Source organism: Trichechus manatus, unplaced genomic scaffold (genome assembly GCF_000243295.1).
Source record: "Trichechus manatus latirostris isolate Lorelei unplaced genomic scaffold, TriManLat1.0 scaffold00037, whole genome shotgun sequence".
Classification (NCBI taxonomy): Eukaryota; Metazoa; Chordata; class Mammalia; order Sirenia; family Trichechidae; genus Trichechus; species Trichechus manatus.
In genome coordinates this window covers 12,268,455-12,276,762 of record NW_004443973.1, presented here as the reverse complement: position 1 = coordinate 12,276,762, position 8,308 = coordinate 12,268,455, and the positions used below count along the sequence as shown (strand labels likewise).

Below are 8,308 nucleotides of genomic sequence, written 5' to 3'. Positions count from 1 at the left end.
AAAAAAAAAAAAATTTTTTTTTTTTTTTTAAATATATGGTTTGTGAAACAGATCTACTCTTCTCTCTGTAATGGCATCTTAGCTTGAAATCCAGGAAGCAGTGGTGAATGGTGTCCGTATCCATGATTTCCTGAATTGGAGAAAGAGTGTGGAAAGCATCTGGGGAAAAGGAGACTCTTTACCAGCTTGTTTCCTGTAAGCTCAATTGGAAGACCTTGTCTGTGCAAATAGATTTCAAAATAGAGCCTGCCCTTTGACTGTCTCCATAATTACATGGCTCACTCTGTATTTTATTTGGCAGCCAGAGTAGTTAACCCCTGGAAGTAAGGGGCTGATGGCATGGCCAGCTTGGCTTCCCAGACATGTCCATGGGAATGAATAAACCACTGTTTGGAGAAGCCCATAGCAAAAAACACACAAGAATAGTCTTTAAGTGAGCTGAAACTTTTAAAAACAAGATTAATAGTGTTTATTATGATTGGTCTAAAAACCTTACTTTGTCCTCATTGTGTAGACTGTAGAGAGATATTAATTGTTTAAAAAATTTGGGAGTTGGGAGAGTTCCTTGTTGCTTTGATGTGATCAACATCTGTCAACAGAATGAATTTGCTTTTGTTTAGTTTCAAGGGCCCTTGTCCTTTAGCTTTGCCCAATCAGTATCTGCTTCAGCCTGGGGCATTCCCCTACTTGTTTTTCTCCTTCCACAAATGCACAGGTTATTTCTTGTGAAATGTGAGCTTCTCTTCTGCTTTATAGTCTCCTTGAAATTGGAAGGAACCTTCAATCTTCCTCGTTTATTTGTGAACTGTGTACATCTTAGTAGTAGATTATAAAAATCAATAAGAGAGCTATCTCGAGTGATGCAGACTATTTAATTTTCCTCTCACTACAGTTTGTGCAAGTTATCAAACCTATCAAGCAGACAGTGTTTTAGGTCAAGAGATAGAAGGCATGGGTGCATTTGCAGTGTTCGCTTTTGGTCTTGAGGCAGACAGTGCTTTAAGAGCCTGTCCTCCTACTCTGGATAATTGGCTGGAGTTCATGAAGTGTGATCTTCCATGGTTCTAAATCGGCACCTTGAAAATGTATTCCTATGATGTGTCCCTTCTGAACCTACTGTAGGAAGCAATGTTTTTAAACAGTTAAGAATATCTCAGATTATTGTCACAAAGTTGCCTTTTTTAAAGTTAATGTATTATTTAAGCAAGTCATTTGGTTTAAAATTAAAACCATCAATGAGTGTAAGAGCCCTATTTGAAAATGAATTAGCAAAACATTGTTGTTTTCTCTCTTGGTAATCATAAATCATTTAAATCTGGCAGGCAATCCTCCTTTCATCCAAAATAATTGCCTCCATTTGTAAAATCAATTAGATGTTAATATGCTATAAATAATAGTTTTGTTACCAGACTTTGGCATTTGCTGATCATTATGAAAAAATATATTCACCGAGACATTTTACAGGGTGTCTTTTAAATTACATATTATCTCTGGTTGACATTGTTAGCTAATGTAAAGTAGTGCCAGGCTACCTTATTGTGTTGTTTTCTACCCAGATACTTGATACCTCTGAAATATAGCATATCTGAGGATTGATGACATACTGCAGGGGAAAAGTGCTTCCCTGGAAACGTACAATGAAAAATATAGGTGTTGGCAGCTCACACTTGAGTACAAACGTACTTTGTTCCGTTTTACAACTGCTTAAAATAATAAGCATTTTAAATGTCTTTTTGAAAGTTCATTCAGACCTCTCCCTTAAAAATACTTGTTGACCAAAAGAAAACTCGCATTTTCAAGGGTAAATTGACTTAATTAAGGGTCATTAGTAGAGGTACACATACAAAGCCAGTGCTCAGTGGGTGAAATGGAAGCGGTTCATTATGTGGTATAGAATGCATGAGCAGATAACAATTAAAATGGACCCTGAGTAAGAGGCCAATAAATATAGGGCATGTTGTGTGCAGCAACATTAGTTATTTAAAATGAATTCCTCCCTCCATCCTGCTTGAATTCTGTAATCCCACCTTTCAGTCTTAATCTGCAGAGGGAAATAAAATGCAGCTTTTAGAAATTGATGTTATTGCTGAATATGAAAATATTTAAAACCATACCCTAGATTTACATTACAAATACAAATTTGAAGTATGAAGTATATGCTGCAGGATCCTGAGGACATATAGTAATTTCAAAAGACATGCAGGCCGCACGGCATACTCCTCCATGGAGGGAGAGAAGCAGTTGCCTGTAATTTTCCGCGTTCAGCTCAAACTAGGCGCTGATAGAATTTTTGCGACACTGAAAATAATTCTTCTTATTACCTTTGATAACAGTAAATATTCTAGGATTCATAACAAATAACGTATAGATTTACTGTCTAAGAAAACCCTATACAGAGTTTTTGTTATATGATCAACAGTAACCGCGCTTACTACGAGCATCTCTTTCAAGATCCAATTAGTATAAAGCAACCCTTTGCTGATCTGGGGCTCTCTTTCTCTCCTGAGGTTTCTGATGATTTCCCACCAGGGTCTCCTAAACTCAGATTTGTCAACTTGTCTTTTCAGTAATTAGTACACCCCTGAATCTTGTTTCCCCAAAACAGATTTAACAAAAGGCTTGCTGTGGGTTCTGGGTGAATTATAGTGCAGAAGACGGAGAGGCCAGCCATGTGGCTGATGGGAGCCTGGTTGGTTTTCCTGCTTCTGATGATCGATATCGTGCATCAGATAAGCTGTAATGTTGATGGTAGCAACTTGGAAGTTAGATGTAAGTATAATAAAGTACGTATTAGGAAAAAGAAAATTGCGGTGGACTTGATTCCAATCCCATGTGTTGCAAAGTAGAACTGTGCTCCACAGGGTTTTCAAGGCCATGACCTTTCAGAAGCAGACTGCCAGGCCTGCCTTCCAAGGCACCTCTGGTGGCTTCCAACCACCAGCCTTTCAGTTAGTAGCCCAGCGCCACCCAGGGACTCCTAAGGGTGATGCTTTTATAAAGAAAGGAAATGTATAGGAAATCCAACAGACTTTTCCTAGAAGTCATTTGGGTGTCCCTTCCATGTCCCTGAATATAATGGGGAATGGAGATTTTAATTGTGCTCACTCTGTGGTTGGAAAATTTGTTAATTACTACTTATTAATGACAATATGATAAACAGGGTTGAGGGTCCCCCCGCCACTTTGTTTGTTTTTTTTTTTTTTTGCCTGGTTAATTGGAGGACCATTATCTTGTAAACGCATTTATTGATTTAAGCCCATGTCTTGGTTTCACCTGTAAAAACATTAGGTTTTTTTTTTTGGTTTGTAATGAATAGTTAGTGGAATAAACATGGTGTGGTACCTTATTATCCTGTTACCTTGTGACAACATTTATAGGGTGTCTTTTATCAGATTGAAATGAAAGATTTCACTTCAAATACAAAAGTATCTTATGAAAGTGGAATTGCTGAGTACACTACAGAAACATAATTGTCAACAGATTGAGTATGTTCAGGCTGTATTCCTGATGTTTAGAATTTTGCCACCCAGTCATTTGTAGGTGTTCCTGCATCTTGTCAGCCGTGAGCCTCTCATTTGGCAGGACAGGTACATTGGCAACACCGTTCATCCTAAAAGTGATATCTCAAAAGCCTCATCCAGATATCCTAGTAGAGGCTTGATGACTTCATGCCTCAAGTTTAAGTATATAGAAAAGATTCCCCCTATAATGACTGTGTACTTGAACTTGATAATACTGATAAAGATGATCTCTCTTTCATGTAATCAGCTGCACTGAAAAAAATCAGGAGTCCTAGAATTGATCGGAGGCTACATCATCCCATTGCCTGGGACATAGCATGCTCAAGCAAACGTTGCTGGGTGAAAGCACAAATGTCAGAGCTGGAAAAGACCTTAAAGGTTGTGAAGCCCAACTCCCTCGTTTTCCTAAGCCTTCTGTATCTCAGTGAGATAGGTCTGCTGAGCACTCAGCACAGAACTTAGCACCAGAAAGCTTTCCATCAATGTTCACTGTTGTTGTTGCTCAAGGCTGCGCAGTTAGCTCTTGGAATGACCAGGAGCAGAGCGTTGGCTCCAAGGTGCCAGCCAGGGCTGTGTCACTCTGGCACTTTTTCATCACACATATCACCCTCTGCTATAATCTAATGTATTTGTTTACTTGCTTATTGCCTACCTCCCACCATAAGAACGTAAGCTCTGTGACAGCAGGGACCTTGTCGTCTTGTTCACCACTGTATTCCCTGTGTCCAGAGCATGGCATATAGTAGGAGTTCAGTAAGTCATCACTGAATGAAAGAACAACTAGAGGCTCCGCAGGTGAACACGTTGAAGAGTTGAGAAGGGAAATGAAAAAAAATAACTTTTATGGAGCACCTGTTTTTTTTTTTTTTTAGATGATGTTTTTAGCTGCCTCGTAGCAACCCCATGCACAATAGAACTGAACACTGCCCGGTCCTGCACCATCCCCATGGTCAGTTTTCATTGGCTAATTATTTGGAAGTAGATCACCAGGCCTCTTTCCTCCTAGTCTGTCTTAGTCTGGAAGCACCACTGAAACCTGTTCAGCATCATAGCAACATACAACCCTCCACTGACAGACAGGTGGTGGCTGCGTAGGAGATGCGCTGGCCTGGAATTGAACCTGGGTGAGATTGTTGACATATATCATTTGTTTTCTCAGCTAACGCTTGCAACAGCCTAGTGGTGAAGAAAGCACTACTGTTCCTATTGTAACAGTGAAGAAAGTGGAGCTCAGAAGGCTTGGTAACTCAGGCCTGTCTGATTTCAAAGCTCATGGTATTTTTCACTCTACCACAATGCCTCCCAATTAGATAATTTCTAAGAATTTTCATGAAAAGTACCTTCATTCTAAATGTTAGCTGGTCCCATGGCATTTACATTTTACATGACGAAAGCAATTTTTTTCATCAAAATTTAATCCCTGAAAAAAGCACATTATACAGCAAAGCATGCCAGCTAATAGAGCTTACAGTGCCCCTCTACCATGTTGAAATCGGTTCAAATGTCAGAGACTGTCTTGGATTTGGACTTAGGGGGCTTGAGCTCGGGCTCGTTGTTCACCAGAGGTGTGAGTATGGGGACTCACGTAACTCTTCTGAGCCTTAGTTCCTCATCTGTAAAACAGTGATGTTAATAGATGCCTGCCTACCTAGCAGGGCTGGTAAGGACCAGAGATAGTATAGAGAGCACACCTAGCACTGTGCTAGGAGCCCTCGTGGCACAGTGGTTAAGCACTTGGCTGCTAACCTAAAGGTTGACAGTTTGAATCCACCAGCTGCTCTGCAGGAGAAAGATGTAGCAGTCTGCTTCTGTAAAGATTACAGCCTTGGAAACTCTATGGGTCAGTTCTACCCTGTCCTATAGGGTCACTATGAGTTGGAATCGACTCAAGGGCAGTGGGTTTGGTTTTTATTTTTTTAGCACTGTGCTTAACACGAAGGAAATATCTATTTAAATGTTAGCCACTATTCTCATTACTGGAGCCCTGGTGGCACAGTGGTTAAGAGCTCAGCTGCTAACCAAACGGTTGGCACTTCATTTCCACCAGCTGCTCCTTGGAAACCCTATGGGGCAGTTCTACTCTGTCCTATAGGGTTGCTATGAGTCAGGATGGACTCGATGGCAACAGGGTTTTTTTTTTTTTTTAAATTACTATTTCTATTATTTTTGTCATTATTAATAGTAATCATAATACACACTTCCCTTGTAATGGAAACACTGTGTTTTTGTCATGTATGCACTGCTACCTAGAGATGCAGTTAGGGGGGCCCCCTAACTGCATTGATTGGATTGATTTCACATAAGTCTTTCTTCTGCCTTAGCTGGGACCCAGATTTTCGATTTCATATCTGCAGACCAGTTAGCTTCTGTCAGCCACCTTGCGGAAGCATACATTTGGTCAGCAAAGGGAGCTTGGCTTGAGAGAATGCATAGATTAAGTCAACCCACCACCACTTTGGGATAAACAACTTAATAATAGCAATTTTATTATTTTATGATGCTTTTTACATTCTCTGAATGTTTCTATGTGTGTTAGCTCATTTTCTCTCATACCTGTGAGAGAACTAATATAGTTTGTGGAGAATAGTATAGTATAGTAACTGACACATAATATGTTCCCAGTGTTAGAAACTATCGTGAAGCCTCTTTTTTTCCCCATTTTACCTCTCAAATACTCTTAAGGAAACTATCATTTATTGGGCAACCACTAAATACAAGGCACTTTGACATACCTTATTCCAATTAATGCTCACCTGACTCGAAATAAGAAACTTGATCAGGGTCACACAGCTAACAAGGGGTAGAGCTGAGGCGAGTCCAGGCTTCTGAACACCAACCTGTCCCTCATATACCACCTGTCAATCCTTGGGCTGGTGATGTTTTCTTTAGGGAAGTATTGTACTTTATCAGCAATTAATTTTTTAAAGAAATTGTATTACTGGCATTTTGTCTGGTGTTTAGAATTGTTTAAAATGATACCTAAAACACCTGTGTAAGTTTGATTCAATGTTACGTTCAACTTTACGAAAGAACATAATTTAGTGAAATTTATGACACTGAATCACTGGGCTTTGTATCAGTGCCTTTTTTCAATTCAATTAGTGATCTTGAGTTTGAGGGCCAGTACTCACCTGCAGTACATGTTTCCATTATGTTTCACCGCTGAAATGTTACTCTAGGCCAGTGGTTCTCAAACTTGAGTGGGCATCAGAATCAACACGAGGACTGTGAAAGCACAGATTCACCAAGAGTTTCTGGGTCAATAGATTGAGGAAGGACCTGAGAATTTGCATCTCTTTCCCATGTGATGCTAATGCTGCTGGTCTGAGTACTACATTTTGAGAACCAGTGCCCTAGACCAGAGGTCAGCAGACTTTGTCTGTAAAAGACCAGATAGTGAATATTTTAGCCTTCATGGGCAATATGGTCTCTGTCACAACTACTCAACTCTGCCATTATAGCTGTCTTAGTTATCTAGTGGGGCTATAACAGAAATACCACAAGTGGATGACTTTAACAAAGAGAAATTTATTCTCTCACAGTCTAGGAGGCTACAGTCCAAATTCAGGGTGCCAGCTCCAGGGGAAGGCTTTCTCTCACTGTTGGCTCTGGGGGAAGATCCTTGTCATCAATCTTCCCCTGTCAAGGAGCTTCTCAGCGGAGGGACCCTGGGTCCAAAGGACACGCTATCCTCCTGCCTTTTGTTTCTTATGGTATGAGGTACCCCTTCTCTCTGCTTGCTTCTCTCTTTTATATCTCAAAAGAGATTGACCAAAAATACAACCTAATCTTGTAGATTGAGTCCTGACTCATTAACTGCTGCTAATCCTACCTCATTAACATCAGAGAGGTAGGATTTACAACACATAGGAAAATCACATCAGATGACAAAGTGGTGGACGATCACATAATACTGGGAATCACGGACTATACAGTTGACACACATTTTTGGGGGGATACAATTCAATTCATAACAATAGCTTAAAAGCCGTAGACAACTGTAAGTGAATAAGCATGGCTATGTTCCAGATAACTTATATTTATGAGCACTGAAATTTGAATTTAGTATAATGTCACGTCACAGAATTTTTTTTCCAACCATTTACAAGTGTAAAACTCATTTTTAGCTTATGGGCTGTACAATAACAGGCAGCAGCTAGATTTGGCCCTTAGGCTATAGTTTGCTGACCCCTTCTCTAGGCCATTGCTCTTTAAAATGTTCTGTCATGCAGTTGTGGCTTGTTGAAAAATTTTTGAACTATTGTTTTAATTATAGAAGTCATGCAAGTAGATGGTTTTAAAAAAATCTAACAGTATAGAAGAAAATTAAATAAATCAAGAGGTCTCCCTTCTAACACCCAGCCTGATCATAGGCTCTAAAAATAACCACTATTGATGAATATTGATTTTCAGAAATTGTATAGGCATATACAAGCTTATATAAATGTATAGACATTTTTACATTGATAGGCTTATTTATACATATTGCTCAACACCTTTTTTCCCTAACAATATATGACCTCTTTCCATATCAATACGTAGAGATGTGATTTAGCTTATTCTTTTTAAAGACTCCATAGTTTTCTGTTTTGTGGGTATGCCGTAATATATTTAACCAGTTCCCTACTGATGGACATTTGGGTTGTTTCTCTCTTTTTTTTTTTACTACTACAAACAATGCTGCAATGAGGGTACATCTTTATACATTCATCATTGCATCCATCCATGATAATATCCACAGGATCAAGTCTAGAAGATGAATTGCTGAGTCAAAGGGCGTGTGCATT

At 39.4% G+C, this 8,308-nt stretch overlaps 1 protein-coding gene across 1 annotated transcript in view; it reads left to right on the top strand.

The window, feature by feature from the left end:
- METAP1D (methionyl aminopeptidase type 1D, mitochondrial) overlaps positions 1-8,308 on the top strand; it is a 77,341-nt gene that overhangs the window by 49,993 nt on the left and 19,040 nt on the right.